We start from the raw sequence: 22,531 nt of genomic DNA on the forward strand, positions 1-22,531 counted from the left end.
GACTTGAGAGTGGAAAGATTTCATATCATCATATATGATTCCTGGTAACCCATCTCAAATATGAAAAACTAGGTTGATACCTGTTCGTATCAGGAGCTGTTGAATTCAGTTCACCATTTGCAGTTTCTCATTAGGATGTTTAGTGGAGAAGATATTGTTGGGTTTTTTATTTATACTGTGGGCAAAGCATGGGCTCACAAGAATTCCTCCGTTGTTTTACTATGAGTCTCAAAACATTTGGTGTTTTTCTAAAGGCCTGGAGTCAATTGATTATGTAGGAATCTCAGCTTTCATGTAAACAAGGTTCTCTATACTTCTGGGCCTTACAGCTAAGGAGGAAGTCTTTAAAACATGAACCCTAAATACTCAAACAAAAGGCCAATAAAAATCCAACATGTTTTATTTTTAAAATAACTTTGGTCTACAAATCATTTCTAATAACTTTGTGTAGGCGTTCCTTGTGAAATTCAGTTTGGCAATACTGCTCTTTGATTGGTGGATTTAGAAAGGTCTCTCCCTTCAGTTTCCCTTTCCACCCTCTTTTTTTGTCACAGATCATCAGAGAATCATAGAGACAATGGAGAGTAGGGGGAGTCCATGACTATGGTTAATGACTGGTCAGGGTGACTAACTATTATCAGTCAGTGGTCTGAATGAGCTATCTACTGCCATCTGTTAATCAACTGTAGGAAAAGTCTTCAGGAGCAGACCTTATTTATATCGACAACTTACTTTGCCACAGAGATCAGTAGACACACTTGCTGTGTCAAGGTGATCAATTTTGGCTCTTTTGGATTGAAATTCACTTAAAACTTGGAGCTGGGAGAATGAAATGTTGTTATCCATATTGTATGATTAAAAGATCTGAACTTAATATGACCTGGCTTAGGGTCTACCATAACTTGAACACTAAGCAGAGGATAGTGAGTCACATCTAACTCAAAGTCACAAAAGATGGAAACAGGTTTTATTTCTGGTAGTGTTGAGTCCTCAATTATATCTGAGGCTTTACATCCAGTGTTTAAATGCAGAGCTGACTAGAATCAATTGAGAGTCCTTGTCTTGTCTCAGTGATCTTGAGCAAAAATCATTGATAAAATCTTTTGTAGACTGACCTTGGACTCAACATGCAGGCAATGTGTTGAAGAGCAGTGCAAAGGAGGCAATGATGGTGCGGACCATATTACCTAGTGAAATCATTGGTGCTGAAATCACTAAGGCCTGGAATTTGACCACAGAACTGACACTTTCTTAACAAAGACTCAATTTTTGCTATTTAAAAAGTAAATCAATGTAACAGAAAACTGCAACGCCCTCTTGTAACTTTTTAAAAATCCAACTTTAAGCTTTATTGAAAAGATTGGATAGTTTGCAATTGAAAATATTTGACCTACACTTAAGACAACTGATTTAATTTTGTGTAGAATTTTGCATAATAAAGGATGGCTTTTTTTTTTTTATGTTCAACTACATTTTGATCAGATCTACTTCTGATGTGATATTTGTGGGTGGTTGTGGTTTGTTGTGTGGGTGTGTGTATTTTTTTTTTTTTGCTCAACAAAAAATCCTGGTTGGGCGGGTGGGGGACCCCCGCCAAAGTGGTTCGAATTGGGCCCTGCACTTCCTAAAGCCGGCCTGACTATCAGGGCAGAGACTTCCTGTGGCTCCTTGGTCAAGCAAGATACAATGTGTGCCTTCAGGGGCTCCTCTCTACGGCTGCATCTCACATGCCAATCCTCCATTTACTCCCCCATCACAGAACACAAAATGGGGGCACAGATTTCTAAATAACCAGCCCGTTCTTTTAAAATAACAGGTTTTGTAGTGTGTATGCTCCATTTATTCATTTGACATAGGGGGATTATTTAGAAATGTCTCCCTAGTGTAGACCAGGGCTCTGTGAGATGGAAAATGAGGCAGAGCTATAGAGAAAGATATTTCAGATAGCAAGATGCTAAAAACAATGCTTTTCTATTAATAGCAGCAAGAATATCTATGGGGCAAAGAAGCAGAATATAAGCACAAGGTTGATAAAAATACACAATTCATGATTTAGGTAGCTTTATAGAAAGCAACTTTCATTATAGATTGAAATGAATAAGGAACTTACACATGAAGCTGATATAGTCATGCTTCTTGGAACATATGAGAAGGTAGCTGAGTCTAGAGAGAGGATACTGCAAAAGAAGAGAGAAGAAGAGGTGAAACATGGATAAACATCAGGAAATGAGAACACAGCATTACAGTAATTTGAGATAACGTAACCAGTCTGTTTCCCATCAGGCACTCACAGACATTTGTTTATATGTTCCAGTGACAGAACATCATAATTGAAGGACTAATGCAATTAATTGATTCCAAAGAAAAATAATTGGGCTACTCCCACTCAAAAATGAATCCTGTTTTAAAAGATCAGTAAATATTAAAGCACAACAGAAGTGAAAGATGAGAGAAAATGGATGCTGTGAATTAACTGCATTTATTGCTAGTCAAGGAGCTATACAACTTCTCTTTCCCAATCCAACCCTTTAAGTTCACCACATACTATGTGTTTTTCCAACAACTACGGATGATCTACCTTCTATTCTTGAGTTATGCAGTTTATTTTGGATCATATTTATTTTTCTCATGCTATCAACTGCCGAGAGCTACCCGAGCTTTTCGTCAAACCCCCTGGAAGGAGTCAATTTGAAAAGCTGAAAAAACAGTTTCATCAGATGTTTTGGGAGACTACTTTCAAGCCAGTAGCAGGCATTGATATAGTCTTAAATCTGAAGGAATTGGAATGCTGTTAAAATACCAATTTTCTTTAAAATGCATGAATTATTTGAATACTGAACTTCTGGTACAGTAATTTTTGGCTACCCAGGCATATCTGGGATGTGTGTGTGTGAGGAGGGGTAGGAGGTGAAGGAGTCAGAATTAGGGATGGAAAGAGGGGCTCAGGGCAGTGGGTTGGAGTGTATGTGCGATGCAGGAATCAGAATAGGGATGTAGGAGAACTCAGGACTGGGATAAGCGTGGGAAGAAGAGAGTGCAGGGGGCAAGGGTGTGATTTCAGGAGGGCAGGGCACTGAAGGCTCCTGCTTCCCCAGATTTGTACCAGCAGGCTACTTGCTATTTTCCTTCATCACTCTCAGGGAGTGAGAAGAAAGTCCACAGTATGAGTCACTCAATCTTCTGTTCCCCCAACTTCCAAACCAGGAGGGAGAAAACACTTTTGTGTTTTCTTCTCATTCCCAGATTGGAAAGGGTATAACAAGCAGCAGCCTGGTACAAATCTCAGGGGTCAGGAGCTTCAACCTCCTCCCCACATTCTCTAAATGGCGCCCTGGGAGAAGATCTCGGTCAGGGTATTCCCGGGCAGATGGGGGAATGCAACCCCAGCTGGCCCCTTTAACTCACCAACCTGTTACTTAGTGTGGCAGCCAGCAGGATAGCCCAGGGAGCCCAGCTGGGAGCATACCATGCTTCCTCTTGCAGACAAGTGCCCCAGCCAGCTGACTCCTTCTTGCTGGAGCAGCACACAAGCTTACTTTCACCTCTGTATGAATGTATAATGTGTGGGAGACAAACACACACATGTGGACCAGAAGACACTGAAAAGAGAGAATTGCAAGGATACTGGAGACCTGTCACTGCCTGCTGAAACTGATCCAGTGTTGGAAAGTGCACATGCAAAGTAAGAAGTTTTCCCCGACAACTTGTCCACTGGAGCTCACTCTGCCATTCCAATCCCCTGCTCAGGAACTAGTTGTAGCATCATTATGTATTAGCCTTTAACGTGATCCCAGTCACACTCACCTGAACTGCCTCCTGCCTACTCCAGTGCCAGGCATTATAGAGATGCTTCATCCCTAGAGCAGAGTTGCCCAGGTGAGGTAACTGATGTGACCTAGCCGAAAAGGGCCAGAAATTGGAAAGTGAATCCCCCTTGTTGACAGATGACACTGCAAGCAGAATCTATCCATACTTAGCAGACTCCAGTGGCTTGGGCTGCAGGGTCACTATGAATGTCTGCTAGGATCTGCTGCTTGCTCTAGAGCTTTGCATAGACAAGCAAGATCAAGCTGGCAACATAATGCTCAACATAAGTGACTGCATCTCCCAGTGTCCAAAGAAGCTCAGGATACCAAGATCAGCTCCCTCTCCCCTTGCTAAGCTATTACCCTGGAATCACATTCTGGTTTGAATACCACCTGATCATAAGGCTTTCCAAAAGGATGACAATTCTGTCCTATGGTAACTTTCAGATTTCAAAACTTGCTCTTTCACATTTGAACAAAATCTTGCAATTTTTTTTTTCAAAAAGTAGATTATCAAAGAGTCAATTTTTTGGATCAAAGCCTGAGGTTTTCAGTTAGAAAGTTTTCTGGGCCTAAGATTGGTCCAATTAATTACCAGGTTGGAGTGGAGGAGGAGGCTTAAACACAGCAAAATCTTAAATCTAAGTCTCCTACTTCCCAGACCAGTTCATTGGACTAGAGTGTCTCTCTTTGAAAATCCTAGATACAGAAACTTTCCATGAGAAAAATCTTTGGTGCAGCAGGAGTGTCTCAACAAAATATTCCAGCTAGAATGAAATAGCATATTCTCACTCAATTTTGTTGCATCAAAATGTTCTGACTGGCTCTCATCAATCATCTTATTGATGTGGAATCTCTGCCCAAAAAAGGAAACATACAGAAGTTATTTCGACTGTCTAAAGCTCTTTCCAACTACTGTGTGGGACAGAAATAGACTTTTCAAGTAACTTAGAGACAGAGCAAAATTATTTAAAAAATACTAATATTCATAGTGTGGAGAAAAAATAAATGGAAGGGGACACATCTTAATTGCTTTAATGACAGATCAGGTTTGTAGCTTCCACTGTTTCTTGCTTTAGGGAATGCTGTGATTAAAAAAAAACCATGTAGCTAATTACCATTAATTATAAATATGTTGTTATTAAAGGAAAACAATATAAGTTGCTAACAATGGTTATTTCAGGTACAATCTCTTATGCCTCTCTGTGGAGAGCTTAACAGAGATTACACCTTTGAGGGTGGTCCTAACACTAGTGAGGATGCATTTCTCCAGATAAGACTGAAGTGATTTTCCAAAATTAGTAGTGAGTCCTACAGTACATGTTCATAGATAAACAAAACCATTTACAGATTGTCAAAAAAAATTTGCTTTGAAGATAGGCAAGTCCTGTCTGGTATATTATAAAAAGAATTATAAATGGGCAAAAATATTAACTGAATTTAAGAATCTCAAAATTATTTACATTTGGTTACTTAAAAGAACATACTCAAAAAGTGATTTTCAAACAGGAAAATTTGCGAGTTTAAAATTCAATTTAAATCTACTTGTTCTTTGATGTCTCCTTTTTTAGAAATAGTCTTCAGCCATTTCAATGTTTGAGAACAGAAGCTTTTACTGTCTTAAATTACAGCAAAAATTCCATTTCCTATTTTAAAAAACAACATTTAAATCTAATTCCTTGGCAGTGCATTAGCAAACTTTCTATCACCCTTAAGGCTTTGGGAAATGTTGCAAAAGTAGTGCTGTACAGAAAGAATGCTGTTTCTTGATGCTGCATGGTATGTTGAAAAAGATGTGATAAACAAATTTAAATGAGGTCAAAGTGTCATTGATGTTCAGAGGTGAGAGTAGGGTCTGCTGATTGCTTAATTAGCAAGTTCTATACTCTTTTCATAGTTTTAGTGGAAACATAGAGCACTTCTTTTAGGACTAAGTTGGATTTAAATATTAACTACTATCACTCTTTCATTGGTTCGACAACTCATGAGACGGTCAGAGCGGCAACATAAGTTTATGAATATGCAAGCTGCTAATACTTATGCAACAGAGAGATAAATATCTTTATACTAATGGAGGTAACTCTGAATACTTTTAACGTTAGTATTTAGTCTTTGTATTCATTCAATATTCTGAAATATTCCTTTGGTTTCATTATGATTTTCTAGAAGCTCAAATTCTTCTTGCAAGTGAGTCCAAACACTTTACTTTTATATATAAACATTCTTTAGCTTTAAATTCATTTTTTCTAAACTTATGATGCATACAAAACTGTTTTTACTAAAATAATAAAAAAGGCCTTCATTATTAATTCGTGGAGGGATGGTTCTTTTTTTTTTTTTTGCTAAATTCAAAAAGTATGTTTAAGCACTGTCAGAAAACTAATTAATTCCTCAATCAGTAAACATACTGTAATTAAAAGCCATCTTATACTAGGGAAAGTCTTATACACATTTTAGTAGCCACATAATAATGGTAGGTACTATTCATAAATATATGAAGTGTTTCATTTAAGTATAAACATTTGCTAATAAACATAAAGGAGATGCTTATGCCATTTCCAATCATGTAAGGAATAAAATAATTTTTTACCAGAAAGGTTTCCTAGTTAAACAAGTCAGCAGCAGTGGTGCAGGAGCCAGCAAACAGAGCTGTAAACAGGGGAGTTTGAGTGGGAGTTTGTAAGGGGAGTTTGGATTGTGGGACTCATTTAGGGTTTGTTTTTGCAGTAGGGGGTGTTTTTGTTTGTTTTTGTGTTTGCCGGACTAACAGGATTTAGGTGAGAAGGCTGATTAACCCAGAGATAGCAGTGGCCATAACCCAAGCAGTAGAGGATACAATGAGACTGAGTAGATGTGGCAGCTGTGGTATGTATATGATTCTGGAGGGGGTACCTGAAAGGAGCTTTGTTTGTACGAAATGCCGCCTAATAGAACTGATGGAATAAAAGATCCGAGGATTGGAGATGCAGGTGGAAACGCTGGTCGAGTTTAGAAGGGGGTTTGAGCAGATGATGGAGCAAAGGCATGAGGTGGCTGAAGGGGAAAGCTTAGACATGCAGACTGAAGCAGGATCAAAGGCCTCTGAGGGGGGACTTCTGGACAGAGAAAATGGACAGTGGAAGCATGTGACTATCAGAACCAGGCAGAGGAAAAGATGGGCCAGTGAAGGAGAAATAGAGCTCAAGAACAGGTATGCAGAGTTGGAGAATGGAGAAGGGATAGAGCAGGTGGTCACTGAAGATGGAAAGGAAGAAGAGAAGAGTGGCTAGTCCCATACATAAAGGGGAAGAGTCGATGGAGATAAAACCAATAATGAGCACCAGGTGGATACAGGATGGGCTGAAGAAGATTATAAGGAAAGATAGGAATGGAAAGGACAGAGAAAACAAGAGATAGACTAGAGAATCGCACTGTCACCATGAAAAGGCAGGTCTATGTGATTGGGGACTCATTATTGAGAAGAATAGACAGGCCTGTAACCAGAGCTGATCTAGAGAACAGAAGGGTATTCTGTCTGCCAGGTGCTAAGATACGGGATGTGGAACTAAGGTTGAAGAGGATCCTAAAGGGAGCGGGAAAGAATCCATTGATCATCCTTCATGTAGGAACAAATGATAAGGCTAGATTCTCTCTGGAACGAATCAAGGGAGACTATGCCAGGTTGGGGAGGATGCTTAAGGAAATCGAGGCTCAGGTGATTTTCAGTGGGATTCTGACTGTTCCTAGAAGAGGGAAACAAAGGTGTGACAAGATTATGATGCTCAATAGGTAGTTCAGGCAGTGGTGCTATAAGGAGGGCTTTGGGATGTATGGCTACTGGGAGGTATTCACAGACAGAGGACTGTTCTCTCGGAATGGACTTCACCTAAGTAGGGAAGGAAACACTCTTCTAGGATGGAGGCTGGCACAACGGATTAAGAGAGCTTTAAACTAGAAATTTGGGGGAGACGGTTGGGATATGTCCAGGTAATCTCTACGTCAGATTTTAGCACTGAGAGCAAGGAAAACGAAGTAATAAAGGATATAGCCAGGGGTAGGACAATGTACATAAGGAGGAAGGGCAGAGTGGATACTAGTTTAATAGGTCATATTGGAGGTACAATGTCCATGCCAAATGGGGTAAAGAATGTGAGTGAGGTGAAACAGAAAAAATTAAGATGTTTGTACACTAATGCAAGGAGCCTAGGTAACAAAATGGAGGAACTAGAGCTACTGGTCCAGGAAGTGAAACCAGATATTATAGGAATAACAGAAACATGGTGGAATACTAGGCATGACTGGAGTACAGGTATTGAAGGGTATGTGCTGTTTAGGAAATACAGAAATAAAGGTAAAGGTGGTGGAGTAGCATTGTATATCAATGATGAGGTAGATTGCAAAGAATTAAAAAGTGAAGGAATGGAGAAGACAGAGTCTGTCTGGGCAAAAATCACATTGGGGAAGAAAACTATTAGATCCTCCCCTGGGATAGTGCTTGGGGTGTGCTATAGACTACCAGGATCTAATCTGGATATGGATAGAGACCTCTTTAAAGTTTTTAAAGAAGTAAATACTAATGGAACTGTGTAATCATAGGAGACTTCAGCTTTCCAGATATAGACTGGAGAAGAAATACTGGTAATAATAATAGGGCTCAGATTTTCCTAGATATGATAGCTGATGAATTCCTTCATCAAGTAGTTGTTAAACCAACAAGGGGGGAAGCCATTTTAGATTTGGTTTTGGTGAGTAGCGAGGACCTCATAGAAGAAATGGTTGTAGGGGACAACCTTGACTCGAGCGATCATGAGATAATTCAGTTCAAACTAAATGGAAGGATAAACAAAAATAAATCTGAGACTAGGGGTTTTGATTTCAAAAGGGCTAATTTTAATAAATTAAGGAAATTAGTTAGGGAAGTGGATTGGACTAAAGAATTTATGGATCTAAAAGTGGAGGAGGCCTGGGATTATTTTAAGTTAAAGTTGCAGAAGCTATCAGAAGCCTGTATCCCAAGAAAGAGGAAAAAATGTATAGGTAGGTGTTTTAGACCAAGTTGGATGAGCAAGAATCTTAGGGAGGTGATTAAGAAAAAGCAGAAAGCATATAAGGAATGGAAAATGGGAGGGATCCGCAAAGAAAACTACCTTATTGAGGTTCGAGCATGTAGGGACAAAGTGAGAAAGGCTAAAAGTCAGGTAGAGTTGGACCTTGCAAAGGGAATTAAAACCAATAGTAAAAGGTTTTATAGCCATGTAAATAGGAAGAAAACAAAAAAAAGAGGAAGTGGGACTGCTAATCACTGAGGATGGTGTGGAGGTTAAGGATAATCTAGGCATGGCCCAATATCTAAACAAATACTTTGCTTCAGTATTTAATGAGGCTAATGAAGAGCTTATGGGTAATGGCAACATAACAAATGGGAATAAGGATATGGAGGTAGATATTACCAAATCCAAGGTAGAAGCCAAACTCAAACATCTTAATGGGAGTAAATCAGGGGGCCCAGATAATCTTCATCCAAGAATAGTAAAGGAACTGGCACATGAAATTGCAAGTCCATTAGCAAAATTTTTTAATGAATATCTAAACTCAGGGGTTGTACCATTTGACTGGAGAATTGCTAATATAGTTCCTATTTTTAAGAAAGGGAAAAAAAGTGACCTGGGTAACTACAGGCCTGTTAGTTTGACATCTGTAGTATGCAAGGTCTTGGAAAAAAATTTTGAAGGAGAAAGTAGTTTGGGACATTGAGGTTAATGGCAATTGGGACAAATTACAACATGGTTTTACAAAAGGTAGATTGTGCCAAACCAACCTGATCTCGTTCTTTGAGAAAGTAACAGATTTTTTAGATAAAGGAAATGCAGTGGATCTAATCTACCTCAATTTCAGTAAGGCTTTTGATACAGTACCACATGGGGAATTATTGGTTAAATTGGAAAAGATGGGGATCAATATGAAAATTGAGAGGTGGTTAAGGAACCAGTTAAGGGGAGACTACAGCGAGTCATACTGAAAGGTGAACTGTCAGGCTGGAGAGAGGTTACTAGCGGAGTTCCTCAGGGATCAGTTCTGGGACCATTATCAATGGTAAATAGGCCAATGGTGGGAAGATAGGAGTTGCTATAGAGAACTTTTTTCTGGGTGTCTGGCTCGTGAGTCTTGCCCACATGCTTAGGGTTCAGCTGATCGCCATATTTGGGGTTGGGAAGGAATTTTCCTCCAGTGTAGATTGGCAGAGGACCTGGAGGTTTTTTGCCTTCCTCTGTAGCATGGGGCATGGGTCACTAGCAGGAGGATTCTCTGCATCTTGGGGTCTTTGAACCATCATTTCAAGGACTTCAATATCTGAGATATAGATGAGAGGATTATTCTAGTAGTGGGTGGGTGAGAATCTGTGGCTTGCATTGTGCAGGGAGTCAGACTAGATGATCAAAATAGTCCCTTCTGACCTTAAAGTCTATGAGTCTATAAGTTTTTCTTAAAGTTTCACAAAGTTTTCAGAATGCTTATAAAGCCAGTTCAATAATTATCTCTAGCTCTCTTCATAGAAGTCATTGATGGAGGGTTGGAAGGAACCTTGAGGGGTCATCAAGACCAGCCATATGAACTGAGGCAGCACCAAGTAAACCTAAAACATACTTTTCAGTTATTTGTCCAGCCTCTTCTGAAAGAAAAAAAAACCCTCCAGTGATGGGGTTTCTGTTATCTCCCTGAAAGTATGTTATAACTTGATGCAGCATGGTAGCTTGAAAAAGATGTCATGAATAAATTTAGATAAGGTCAAAGTGTAACTGATGTTCAGAGATGGGAGTAGGGTGTGCTGCTTGCATGATCAGTGAGATTTATATTCTTTTCATTGTTTCAGTGAAAGCACAGCACACCTCTTTTAGGGATAGAATTTATTTCCAAACTTAATTTCCCTTACTATAGATTGAATCCATAACTTATTGTCCTACTTTCAATGAAAGTGAAAAACCATCTATACCCAGGCCCTTTATAATAGCCCTTAACACATTTTAAAGTTTGTCAGGTCTTTTCCGAAGGCTAACCATGTCTAATTTTTTAAGAACTTTTCCCCCCGAGGCTAAGTTTTCTAAACCTTTTATAATTTTTGTTGCTCTTCTCTGGACTGCCTCTAGTTTGTCCATATTTTTCCTAAAATGTGACACATAAAAGACTGGACACAGTAATCCAGCTGAGACCTCACCAGTGCCAAATAGAGCAGAAAAACATTCTCCTACATATATATTAGCTGTTTTTTACAACACAGTGTTGACTCGTTCAATTTGTTATCCACTATAAGCCTCAGATCCTTTTCAACAATAGTAGCACCTAATCAGTTATTCGCCATATTGTAATTGTGCATTGGGTTTTTCTTTCCTAGGTGGAGTACTTTGCAATTGCCTCTACTGAATTTCATCTTGTTGATTTCAGAACAATTTACATTTTGTCAAGGTTGTCAAATTCTAATCCAATCTTAAGTGCTTGCTATTGCTCCCAGCATGATGTTAACCTCAAAGTTTGTTGGCATTGTGACGGACCCGGCGGGGTCCGCACTAGAGGAGGGAGCGGGACTCCCCCCCCCTCGGGAGAAACCGCGCGCCGCAAACGGCGCGCCGACCGGCATCGCAGCCCCGGAGTTGGGGCCGTGGCAAGCCCAACCCAGGGCACCCCGCCGAGAGCGGGGGAGGGGGCGGGCCACGCGGAAGCAGCCAGCCCGCCCGCCGCGGCTGGCGGCATTAAACGGGGCACGAACCCACGCTGGGGAAAGGGCGGGGGCGGCGGCGGCGCACGGACAGGGAGGAACGCCCGGACGTCACTCCCCGGCGCCCATAAAGATGGCGGCCGGGCAGACGGAAGGGGGGGCAGGAGCGAGGAGGCAGCGACCCTGGCTTCCAGGGGCGCCAAGGGCTCGGCCCCCGGGGCGACCAAGAAGGAAGGAGTCAGCAGCTGGCGACTCGCGCTGGGACGCACCCGGAGACTTCGGCGCGGTGAGTGCACCCCAATCAGCCCCATCGCCGGGGCGGACAAGCAGGGAGTGGAAGGAGCCCGAGGCAGGGCCCTTTTGGCGCCCGTGGGCGGAGGAGTCGGGGGCTGCTGCCCCATCCGCCGTGGAGGGCGACGCATAGACGCCAACTCCACTTAGGGCCTCGGGCTGGGACCCGGTGGTGAGGGTGGGCCCGGGTCCCCCACTCCCCCACCCTTCCTACGACCCTCAAGAGCCGGAAGCAAGGCGGACGGTGCCCGCCGCAGAAGCTGGCCTGGGTCAGGTCCCCAACCCCCACCCCCTAAGACACCACGGACAACCCCCCCCCCCCGGCTGAAGGAGGGGGCCTGAACTCGGGGTTCGCCGAACCCTCTCGGCCATCCCGGGTCGAGAGGTGATCGCACCCCTTTCCTGGGCGGCCCGGTCAACAAGCCCAGGGGCTGGGGACAAGGAGAATACAGAAGGCGGTGGGTCCGCGGAGCCCCGCCCCTGGCTCTACGCTGAGTCAAAAAGAGGGGGCGCAAGGTGCTCGCACCCGTAAATCCGTCACAGGCATATTTTCCATTCTATTACCCACATAATTAATGAAAATATTGGGTAGTAACAGACTCAAGAGTGATCCCTTCAGGGCCCCACTCTCAAACCAGAATAATTTATTTAGTAAGTAATTGGTAACTATTGAGAGTATAGACTTTCAGTCAATCAGTCATGTACGCAATTTGTAGTAATTTCTGTCTAGACCATTTTTTCCTTACTTATTGGGACAGTCATCTCAGACTTTCAAAACCCTTACTAAAAAAATCAAAATATATCATCTCTATTACTTGTTTACTCCCTAACTTCCAGGCCAGTAACACTGTCAAAGAAGGAAGTTGGATTCAGTTGGCATGATGTGTTCTGAACAAATCTATACTGGCTATTCCTTAAAGTATCATTATCTTCTATGTACTAACAAATTTTTCAAGCATTGGTTTCATTATCTTTCTAGGTATCAAAGTTAGGCTGACCAGTCAATAATTGCCTAGATATTCCTTATAAAGATACTATCTATGTTTAATTTGGGGGGATTAAATCCATCCTGTGTAAGTCTCAGAAATACTTCCTAATGGCTCCAAAGTGGTTTCAAGTAGTTCCTTAAGTACCCTAGGATGAATTTCATTGCCCAGCTGACTTCAATATACCTAGCTTAGCTAAACATTCTTTAACTTGCTCTTTATCTATATTGGATGATGTTCCTTTCTCGTTGTTTTTAATTGAGTTAAATATCTAGCCACCCTGATCTTTTTTGCGAATACTGAAGAAAAAGATGCACTGAATATCTCAGCTTTCTTCATGTCTTGAGTTATTAGCTCTCCTTTCCTACTAAATGGAGGACTTATACTTTCCTTCATAGTCTCTTGCGCATATTATTCTTAAAGAACTTCTTATTGTGTTGTATATCCTTTGCTAGGTATGTCCCATTTGTCCCTATGTGCTTGTGCTATTTTCTAAACCTTCAAAATTTGTCCATGTTTTAATTTTTTGCTCGGATTCTTTTTTTGATCATTCAAGAGCTTTTGATGTAGCCATATTGACCTTTCACTCATTTTCTTATCTTTCCTGTGCATCAGAATAATTTGCAGTTCTGCTTTTAACATTGCTTCCCTGAGACAAGTGAGCTCTCCCAAAGTTCTCTATCCTTTAGAGTTGTAGTAAAATGAAAAATTGTTTTCTTTATGAAAAGAGAAGGGGGATCCTGATTTAGCTTCAGTAGCGTTGGGAAACCAGGTGCTCTAGAATTTCTCTTTGAAAATCTTAAAAGACTATTTTTATAATTCATAGCAAGGGGAACGTGTTCTTGTGTTTGGCTAGACGCATCTGCTGAGTGGTTGCCATTTAACCAAGTAGTTTTCACGATTACAGTTTGTAAGTCCTACCAGACACCATTAAAAAACCAAAATGGTATTTAATATTCAAATATTTCTAACATCACAAAATAAGCTAGATCAAATATTAAAGTAGTTATAAAACTATTCTATAGACTACAATTGGACCTGGAAATGCTAAATACAGATTTGAACAGAGAGGTAGCTTTTTGTGCATGTCTTAAAAGAAAAAAAAAACAAGTTTCCCTAGTAGTTGCTTTAACTGGCTTTACTATTTCATCTAGTACAATAATGAAAAACAAAAGTTATGACCTATTATTCTCTGAGCACCTAACATAAAAAGATTTCTAAATTTTTTTTTTTGAAAAAATTCAGTAAAGACAAAGCAAGGTTAAAACTTACATTTCTATAATAAATTATCAGTTTAATAACTATTTTAAATCAACATTGATATTTACCATATACAATAGCATCAACAGTTCAATTGATTTGCTCTCAATTGAACATTGGGGAAGAAAGATTTTGAAAAAAGTCACAACAGCCATAGCCCTTGCAAGGCACAGAAAACTACTAAATAAAGGAAAAGGAACCCAGCTGTCCTTAATATCTAGCCCTAGAAAAATGTCTGTCCCATTAACTATATAATTATTTTCTTCAGGGAAACATATTCTGCTAAGAGGAACAAAGCACAAGTAATCAACAAGAACTCACCTCCCATGCCTTACTTTAGAAAGCAAACAACACACAACTATCTCCTCCTTTATCCAGTCAATGAGGGTCTTAACAGAGGCATTGAAATCCTTTCCCTTTCCTACCTTGGACTCAGCGCTTTCCCTTGTTACCTTATTATCTTCAGCTCCCAGATACTGACATTTACCTCCACCCTTATAAGAAAAAAGAATTACACTCTAAGGAAAGGTAAAATATCATTGCTTCCACTTCTATTTCTTGTTCCTTATTTATTACAGCTGGTGGTCTATTGTCATACTAGTGAAAAGTTGGGGCAATTCTACTTCTCTAGGTTTAAAGAAATCTCTTAATCCTTTCCTATCCTAACCAAGTGTGTTCATGCCATCCCACACAGAAGAGAATACACAGAAAAGAAATTCACCAGTTAACTGTGAATTGTACTAGTTGCATCCCAGAACTATGAGGAATTCTTTGAATGTTTTACTTCTCTCTCTATGAAAGGCAGTGTTGCTTGTTAAGTGGTTAGTTCATGAGATTGCTTGTCTGGAGGCTTGGATTTCTTTTCAGGCAGTAACATGGACTATGTGAATAATGTTTAGTAAATCGCCTAACTTCTCTATGCTTTGGTTTCCCCATTTTCAAGATTGACATTACAACGTTCACCTTTCAGGGATCTTGTGAGGTTTAAATAAAGTTTGAAAAGATTGATAGGTAGTAAGACTCAGGATTATTATAATGATAACTGTGGGGAATGCTACCAGAAGATCCCCATGAAAATACAGAATGCTGTAAGTGAATGGTTGCATCCACTCTACTCAGGTTCTTACCATGAAAATGAGGTTTGTTATCTGAGCAACTTCTGCTTGAGCATTTTCTAACTAGCACCTGCCCTTTGTAAATAGAGCTGGTGAATAATTGATTTTTCAGTTCAGCCAGCAAACCAAAAACAAAAAAAGGGGGGGGGGGGTATTCTGTTTAACTCTGAAAATGTTCTGATTTTGTTAGCTAATTTGAAATGTCTGTTTCAGTTATTTTTAAAGAGCCAACTTCAGAAAAACACCTGCCTGTTGTTATAAACTTTAGGGCTGTGGATAGGGCACTAGCCTGGGATGTGAAAGATACAAGTGTTAAATCTCTCTGCAGTAATGAGGGATTGGAACACAGAACTACCTCTTCACAGGTGGCAATTTAATCAGTAGGTTATTTGAAACAGGCAGAGATAAGATTTGAATCCACACCAACCATATGAATGCCTTAATCACCAGGCTATATATTTATCACACTTTTTTTAGCTGGATGAGTGCTTATGTATTAGTAAAAAGTGGAACAGATGCATCAGGAGAGATTAGCACTACCCATCTCAGAGTAGTCTGTAGTCTATTCAATTAAATGCTCAGACTAGGATATGGTAGATCTGAATTCCAAGGGGAGTTTCAAAGCTCGTTCTCTGATATCTCAAAGTCAAGTCCCCTAACTATGGGGCTAAAAGCTTTAAAGTACAGAAACACCTACAATTCTCTGTGGGTTTTTTCCCCCTAGTACAAACTAACCAGATCAAATTTGTCAAAAGTTTTGGGTTGACCAAAACTGAATTTTTCCCCATATACATTATTTGTTCTCAAAATTCTACCCAAAACTATCTGTAGGACATTGTCTTCTCTACACACCCTTGTAGAGAGGAGAAATATGGGAGTCTTTAACAAAAACCAAATAAATGTTATGTATATGTTATTATATGTTTGTATTAGAGAAAGTAAGATTTAAAAAAGGTACCTTTACATTCCTAAGTGCTGGATCTAAGGAAGCTGATGGTACAGCTCTTCCCCTGACTTAAAGTTTTGATCATATATAAGGTTTACAGTTTAGATCCGTGGCTCTCAGCATCTTGAAGGTACAAATTGTTCGAGCTCCTCTATTTGCACTTGGAGTGGAAGACCCTGAAGCTTATGGTAGTTCTTAGATCCTCTGACAGCTCATAACACAAGCTTGGACAAGTCTCTGATAAAACACCATCTCTTTCACAGATAGCCTTTACCCTACTAATGAATACTTTCATGCATGAGAAGTGGAATAGTTGACCCTTATCCTGGTGCTTTAGAACTTTCAGGAAACTTCAGCCTTGTTGATTCAGTACTTTGAAGATAAGGTCCCAGACTTGGAATTTGACACTCTAGTTTATTGGAAGATAGTGGAGACACTGGAGTATTGGTTTGAGGTGCTTCCAATAGACTGTGTTAATGAAGAGGCATGCTGATCTGCTCTGTACTAGTTGAAGTTTCTGAGGGCTGATAACTCTATACCCAGCTATATTTTATTGTTGTAGTCCATACAGGAGGTGACAAAGACACGGATAACTGAGGCCACCATAGGATGGAATCTCTTAAATACCCAGAAATGGCAGAAAATATTTCCTAGACACTGCTTCATGAGAATTTAGTAAAGGATCCAAAGCATTCCTAAACAGAAGTAATTGATCAGTTCTGTGTGTTCACATTCAAATAGGGAAGATTGTGCTATTGCTACAAACTACACAAAGTGTTTTCTGCCCACCAATATAATCTCCACCTTCCTCAGGTCCAGTTTCAGACAAGGGTAATCCGTCCATCAGTGCCTCCCAAGCATGCATTGGCCAGATTGGATCATCAGTAGATGCTCCTATTAACAGAGAGAAAGTCAATATATGTATTAATGGAGCACTGTGTAAGTAGAAATCCTTTGTTTGTTTTCTTTTTTCTGAAGAGGAGGGATGGGGAAGAGGCTGAATAATATCAGTCTGGTTCATGGACAACAGTGAAAATAAGTGAAGAAGACTGTCAAGCTCTTGAGGCACAAGGGATATAAACATGAACTACAATACTTCAATTTGTAAGAGAGAATACAACATTCTTATATCTGGCAGAGGAAAAGGTGGGAGAGAAAGGAGAGGGCAAGTAGACAAAAAATTCACACTACTGCAGAAAAGACAAAGCCTAGCCAATGCATTAGACTGAAGATATTGGTGGGACTAAAGTGGGAGATGAGTGAGACATGTCAGTATAATGGAGAAAGAATCACTTTAGTAACACATTCAAGCCAATGTACAGCAGATCATTTACTGAATAAGAAAGGAGAGCTAGTACTGAGGTGAAGGATAGGACTATGGGCATGAGTCAGAGAACTAACAGACTGAGTAAGGAAGACAAAGATGGAGAGGAAGTTGGAGGAGAAGTTATTTTTACCTGTAAATAGTTTTTAAAGGGATAGTCCATGGAAAGATTGATGAAAGCAATCTTTATTCTTCCAACAATTGTGCAATTACATGCACCTTCATTCTGGAAGAGTCATTTCTTGGAAATATGAACCTCAGAGCAATATATTGCAGTAAAGTGTTGTTTGCTCTGCTGTAGGGTTGACACACATTTACAACACTTGGTAAATAGCATGTATCCTAGCTGGAATACCATCAATTTATCCTGTCATTTGTGGCAGCGTATACAATAGCTATCTAACTTTCCTTAATTAAGAAAGTTCCTTGTTGTCTATAAAAATGAACATGCAATTCTGAGGTGCCTAATAGATTAATGTTGAGCCACTTTCTGTTATTACTACCCCTGTCACAGAGCTGAAGTATCTGAATGTTAATGGCCCCTGTTTCTGTGAAAGATAGGAATGTGTTATTCTACTTTGAACTCCTCCAAGTTCAGTGTTTTTAAAATATCGGCCATTTTCAGATTTCCCTGTTCACAGCTTCCATGTCCTCTGAGGAACAGAGAAAATATGATCCATTTAAAACTGATATTTGATTATTGTTTCAGCTTTCCAATAAACATTCTGTTTCCTCCTATAATGCCACATTTAATATTCAGAAGTAAATAACTGAAATTAATTCCTGCTGTCTGTTTATTTTCATTGTTCAGTCTTTATTGCTCACAGTATGTATACTCCCCACAGGAATATACTAATTGATCATTGACATCGATAGCTCATGAAAGGTACAGTCCATAGGTACATCATCCCAAACCATCTTCAAATAAACAGTAGAATAATTACCCACAACTAGTTAAAACAGTATTCCTCTGTACCTGGCATCATGGGGTCTTAATACACAATTATGCCAGACTCAGGACACACTTCTAGGTGACTTAGGCTATGAATATGCTAACAAGGAATAGCATCTCTGCTGGACTGATGCAGCTGCGCCACTGAAAGATTATTTGTGGCACTGCTGTAAGTCAATGACACAGCGCTCTCCTGTCAATGACATGAAATCACCTCCATGAGCAGAAGTTCTTCCATCACCATAGCACTGTGCACACTACCACTTATGCCAATAAAATGTATGTCACTCGGGACGGGGTTCACACCTCTGAGCAAAAGAAGATTTGCTGACATAAGTGGTAGTGTAGACATGGCCTTTGCTCTATTGAAATGTTTGCCCTCAAACACTGCAGAATGCCAGGAAAGGACATCTTGGGCCCATTTCTCCATTGTCTTGAGCCCTACCAGTGCAAGGTGAATGTGAAGTCAGATTGAATAGCATTTTAGTCTTTCCTTATACTGGTGTAACACATGGCAGCAGAAAACCTTTATTTTTATTATTGCCTAACTTTATTGTTAGCCTTAGTTAGCCACCGAGTTCCCAAATTCACATAAGGAAAATTCCAAACAAATATACAACTACCTGAGCCTGAAGAGCAAACAAATCTATGGCCCCAATGATGCTCCTAATTATAGGTGCAGCTATACACTCATGCACAGTACTTTTCTTAATAAATTGATCAAATACCAATACATTTTAGTCATTCGATCAAAATTACTAGTTTAATAGAATAAGTGAAATACTCAAGGGCAGGATTCATCACAAGGTAACTCCAGTTTTACTCTGGTATAATTCCATTGAAATTACATTTATAGGGAACTGTATATGTAGACAGAAGAATTACTCTATCTTCATTTACCTATAAACTAGTTTTGTATGCTCTGAGGAGTATGCTTCTGTCTTTGGAAATGCACGGTATTTTTGTTTTAACTCTGACCTTCTCTTGAGATCTGCAGTGATCTCACCTCTTTCAGTTCCATTTTCTTAATTTGCCACAATTGTTTTCTATTTCTTTCTTTTTAGGCCCATCTCTTCTAGCAGTTTGGATTTCTGTGCTCCTGTTTCCATTTCTTTCAGTGCCACTGAGTACTTGGAGGATTACATGCATGTTAGATATTGCACATGTAACTTGCAAACCATTTTGCAGTGGAATATGAATCTCAGATTAGCCACCTGTTTTATAATGTACCATGTATAATTTGCATATTTGAACCAAAATAATCACTCCTGCTTTCCACAACTACCTGTGGTCGCTGCAATTAAGCTGTCTCAGGGTAGAAGGATGGCAGCTTTCTCTGCTATAAGTTTATATTAACAAAAGGTGATAGAAAGTCTTGGATTCTAGTATGCAGGGACTCTGTTACTTTAAAATTGGGCAGTACTTTTTACACTTTTTTTCTAATCCTTATTTTCATCCTGCAAATTTGTACCAAAGAAGGTTTTAGAACAGACATTTCCATTTACAAGTTACTGCACTGATTATTAAAGCTGTTCTCATCTTGTCCTCTCCTACAGATACCTGTGTAAATTAATCTAAATCACTTCCATGCCATGAGTGCTATTCCCACTGGTCTGAGTCATTGGAGCACACAAGCCCCTTCTCTGCTCTCCCATGTCAATATCAAGCATTCTTAAAACTATAATACCTATTCACAGAAGTGAAAAATCAGATTTACAGAGCTAGATGTGTACCCAGACATCAGTTTCTTCAAAATAGACCCAAAAAAGAATACAACAGAACACCGCCTGTCATCACCTACAGCCCCCCACTTAAACTCTTCCAGTGCATTATCAACAACCTACAACCTATCATGGAAAATGACCCCTCACTCTCACAGGCCTTGGGGGAGCAGGCCAATCCTCACCTACCACACAGCACATCTCCATCATACTCATCCAGGAATCCACCCCCGCAAGCAACTCTAGTGCCAACTCTGTCCACACCTCTATACTAGCGACATCATCACAGAAACTAACCATATAAACTACCACATCAGAGGCTCATATAACTGCGCATCCACCAAAGTGACCTATGCCATCAAGTGCCAGCAATGCCCCTCTGCCATGTGTATAGGTCAAACTGGACAGTCTTTATGACAAAGGATTAATGGATACAAATCAGATATTCAAAAAGGTAACACACAGAAACCTGTTGGGGAACATTTCAACTTGCCTGGACGCTCATTAATGGATCTCATAGTTGCCATATTATTACATGTCAATTTAAAAAAAACAGCTTGAAAGGGAAGCTGCAGAACTTAGTTTCATTTACAAGTTTGATACCTGCAATAAAGTTTAAACAAAGACCTTAAGTGGATTACTCACTACATTCCACATCCTATTGACATAAAAAGCCAAACACCAGGTACTTAAGAGTACTTAGAACCCACTCTATCTGCTTCATTTAGTATGGACACACTGACAATTTTTTCCTTCACTTTCCCTCCTCATCCCCTCTCTTTCTCTGCTATTTATTTTGCAACCTCGACCCCTTAACTCCATTCATATGAAGAAATGGGTTGTGCCCGTGAAAGCTCATGATACCATCTACATTTTTGTTAGTCTCTAAGGTGCTGCAGGACTATTTGTTATTTTTTAAAACTTTTTCTCCAATGTCAAGGCATTAGTCTTGAGGTCCCGGTCTAGAAAAAAAAGGAGAAAAAAAGACAGTGAATAGATTGTTCAAGTTACAAGAGTTAAAATTTACAGCTTCTTGAACAATTTCTTCACTGTCTTTTTCTCCTCCTCCCCGCCCCCCCCCCCCCATTCAGTCTTAGATCTGGACTTTTAATACTCCAGTCAACTAAAGAAGTGGGTTGTGCCCATGAAAGCTCATGTTTTGCCATCTACATGTTTTGTTAGTCTTTAAGGTGAAACTAGACTACTCATTGTTTTTTAATTTTTTCTAGTTATAGACCAACTTGGCTACCCCTCTGAATCTTTAGAAATGATGAATAATTTTTTTGAGACACGAGAATTGGTGACTCAGTAGGGGTTATTATGGTAATGCAGTAGGGGTTACTATGAGTTGTGTACTTTTAAAGAGTTATCTATAGAAGTAAAATTAAACCCTTTAGAGCAGTCTGAGGGATTTTTGTTTTCAGGCAAGGAGGTCCTCATCAGCTGAAAAAAAAGGAGGGTTTCTGGAAGCCTGCAGTGATTACTTGAAACAATCTCAGACTTTGGGTAGCAATGTTTTGGTGCTCAGAACTTACTTCTCTAATGATATGTATGTGCTTGAGGCCCTATAAAAAAGTAGGTTTAGCTAAAAGCATTTTGGTTTCTATCATTTATTAGACAGAGGAGCTCTCCCTAGTGATTTCTTCCTGACACCTGCTGAAGGAAAACAGTTATATTACCACAGCTTTGAGTTCTGATACCCCTGGATAATAAGATCTCTTTGGAGCACTGTCAGACTGGCACAAGTTATGTGAGAAATTAACATCTTTGGGCTAAGTATACTTTGACTGAATGAGATGAGGTGGATTGTACAAGGCACATTATGGTTAGAAGCTATGATTGTTTTATACTCTGAAAGAAAGGATGACGGATGTCAGGAAAGTGTTTATGGTTTATGGTTAAGAAAATAAGTTTATGGTTAAGAAGATAAGCTAATAAAGCACAGAAAAATGGGAAAGTGCAAACTCAAGAATACAGACTTCTAGTTTGTGATGAAACATACAAAAGTCATGTATGACAAATACCTATGCAGTATTTGCACTGAGGATATAGTACTTCCAGGATGATGCCAAGCAGGGTGCAGCCCTCGGCCCCAAGTCCCACCCCCACCCCACCTCTTCCCAATCCTACTCCACCCCACCCTCCACCCATTGCATAAAAGCAGAAACTGATAAAAGTGTGACTTTGCATCAGTTCGCAAAAGACCAAGACCATATAGATAGGAGAGAATACTGTCAACATTTGCTGAGGTGTGGTTGATGGAGAAGACTATGACTGGAGAGGACAGGAGCAAGTCTGGGAACAAAGGAGGATTAGGTCTGGAGCAAGGCTAGGAGCAGGGCAAGCACAGGAGAGATTGCAGCTTCAGGCAATCAGTTGCTATTGAACTTATAAGTAGGCTTGCTGACATCCTCAGCCAATGAGACAGAGCGGTCAACCT

The 22,531-nt window shown here is 40.0% G+C and overlaps 1 long non-coding RNA gene across 1 annotated transcript in view; it reads right to left on the reverse strand.

The window, feature by feature from the left end:
- LOC142827613 (uncharacterized) overlaps nucleotides 1–14,499 on the reverse strand; it is a 37,217-nt gene extending 22,718 nt beyond the window's left edge. Inside the window, exons 1-3 of the long non-coding RNA XR_012902308.1 lie at nucleotides 14,355–14,499; nucleotides 3,805–3,895; nucleotides 2,111–2,177 (exon numbers count right to left, since the gene is read on the reverse strand). This is a non-coding gene — a long non-coding RNA (uncharacterized LOC142827613). The remainder of the gene's footprint in view (nucleotides 1–2,110; nucleotides 2,178–3,804; nucleotides 3,896–14,354) is intronic.
- Between the last annotated feature and the right edge of the window lie 8,032 nt (nucleotides 14,500–22,531).

This window comes from Pelodiscus sinensis, chromosome 3 (genome assembly GCF_049634645.1).
Source record: "Pelodiscus sinensis isolate JC-2024 chromosome 3, ASM4963464v1, whole genome shotgun sequence".
NCBI classification, from domain to species: domain Eukaryota; kingdom Metazoa; phylum Chordata; order Testudines; family Trionychidae; genus Pelodiscus; species Pelodiscus sinensis.